Raw genomic sequence first — 2,500 nt, forward strand, 5'->3', positions numbered from 1 at the left:
TTTGCGCTAATCGATCGCGGTGTTTGCACTCTTTGCGAAGTGCCTCAATCTCTAACGTCCACCAAAATGCACTCTTGTTAGGAGTGTACCTCTTACGTTTAGTCATCGTCGCATTACACGCCGTGACAAGTATACGCATTAAGTCTTCGCTTGTTGTGACCTCGGTCTCAAAAGCGGCTTGCATCATAACTTCAAATATATCTTTGCTAAAATACTTGATGCTCCATCCCGTTATGGGTCGGGACAGATTACGCACGCTTTGCGTCTCAAGATCTATTCGTATTGCACGATGATCAGAGTTCATATAGCTAGATAACACCTCCCACTTAAATGATCTTGCTACGGTTCGGCTCGCAAAAGTAAGATCAACTACTGACGTGCGCCCTGGTCCAACATAAGTTGGGGTGCTGCCGTCGTTCAATAAAATTGCGTCAATCTGCGCAAAGGTTGATAAAACCAACTCACCTCTTCGTTTCTGGGTTTCTCCACGCTCGCCAAGTTGGTTGTTCCAACTTGATGACCAAGCGTTGAAGTCCCCCGATAACGAATTTGTGGATACCGGTTACGGCCATTACCGTGTTATCCAACATGTTCTGGAACTCTTCCATACTAAATCTAGGTGGCGCGTAAACGCTAACCACTCGCATATCACCTATGTCAACTATCATTAAACCCTTCAGAGCCTTACTGACTACCTTAACTGGTAAGTCCGCGTTAACCACTACCGCTGCTGTGTTATCGTCATTGCGTAACACTTTGACGTTGGTTGTTGCCAGATACGGATCTGCAATCAACACTATATCCGCAGATTCTTCCCTAATCGTTTGCCACATTAATTGAAATGCAGCATAACTATGATTCTGGTTATGTTGTAGCAACCTAACCATTATGGTCTAATCGTTCGCCTACGGGGACACATATAACTGCCCGTTGCGTGAAGGTTCTGTGACCTCGTACCGCAATCCAAACACTTGACAGAGTTGGTACAAGCTTGCTTCTTGTGTCCACTCAAACCGCATTTCCAGCACAGATTACTTCTGTCTGGTTCCCTACAATGGTAGCTCGTATGGCCTACCTTCCAACACTTATAGCATTTCTGCTCTTCCATAACCTCGCGGATATGGCATATCGACCAACCAACTTTCAGCTTTCCCAAATTCAAGAAGCTTTGAAAGTCTGGCAGCGATACGTTGATCCGTGCCCACTGCGTACCGGCCGCGCGGCCTTTCTTCATTTTGATACGATCTGTTTCTATCTCGATGTTGAGCTGTGCTTTGACAGACTCCGCAACCTCCTCTGGGGTGGTAATTTCATCGAGATGCATGATCTCAATCATTTTAGAAGGAGCTAGCGTTCTCACTGACGCCTTGCCCTTCACCGCTTCCTTAACCTTTGGGGCAATTGCACTAGCAGAACTACCCTGCTTAAGTTCTAGCAACATGCCTCCATTCTGGGCCCGTCGGACCTTAGAGATTGTCTCCAACCGATTTAAGAGCATCGGACTGCTTCATTTCCTTGAGCAATTTCGCCAGCTCCTCGGAAGTGCAGTCCGATATCAGCAGAGCCTCAGGCCGCTTCCTGGGCTTATTCTGCTTCTTCTTGCTCTTCTTCTTCTTCCTCTTATTAATTCTACCCTCATTAATATTCGGTCCGTTTCTCGGACTTGGAATATTTTCCACCGCTTCCCTAACAGGGGTCAACCTCGATGGTTGTTGTTGTTGTTGTTGCAATCTTTGCAACCCACTTGAACCAGGCTGTTGGTCATCAGCCACTGGTCTTCTGCCTTTTCGCGTTTGCGGCCCGAATCCATCGTTACCGTCAAACGACGTTTGCGTTTGACGGTCGAGGACCTGCTGCATGCGATTTACGGCTCTGTACCTTCGAAATTCGGACATTACCTCATCGAGGAAGTCCATCATTACCGTAACTAGCGTAAAATGGGAAGACTCATCATCGAGTTTGCTTATCCCAAAACGCATCGCCTCCATTCGATCTTGAAGATCCATGAACGCTTGGTCGGATCTTTCTTGTCAACCCCTTGGTCTTTTTGACCTTCTTAGTTTTCGTGTTACTCATTCTATTGGGCTCAAACTCAGGCCCGCTATCCGCGTCTGTTTATGCAGTCTCCTATTTGGTTCCGTGGGTGGCTATGAAACAGGGAGCTCCACGCGAGGGTTGGCCCGCGCCCTTATGAGACGACGGGCTCAGTGCCGAACCGGAGCAAAGTGGGGCTGAACCCACCCACACCTGCATTTGCCATAGAGCGTATCGTATGGCGACAGTCTTGAGCGCTACCTAAGACTTGCTAAGTTTTAATAGAGCGGTGACAGAATCCCCTTAGCCCTCCCCGTTTCAAGCAGGTTTCACCCTGCTTTGCTAAGAGTTCGGCGGGTTCATCCGCCAGCCCGTGTACATCCTAATTATGCCATAAACCGTACCCTAGTCTAATCCGCGCAGAGGTATTATCCTCTCGAGTTCAGTATCCCGCTTGACAGAATGT

At 48.0% G+C, this 2,500-nt stretch overlaps 1 pseudogene; it reads right to left on the bottom strand.

Annotated features, from left to right (window-relative positions):
- LOC120907447 overlaps positions 1–2,500 on the bottom strand; it is a 9,167-nt pseudogene that overhangs the window by 3,892 nt on the left and 2,775 nt on the right.

The sequence above is a fragment of the Anopheles arabiensis genome (genome assembly GCF_016920715.1).
Source record: "Anopheles arabiensis isolate DONGOLA chromosome X unlocalized genomic scaffold, AaraD3 X_pericentromeric_contig0005, whole genome shotgun sequence".
In the NCBI taxonomy this organism is placed as follows: Eukaryota; Metazoa; Arthropoda; class Insecta; order Diptera; family Culicidae; genus Anopheles; species Anopheles arabiensis.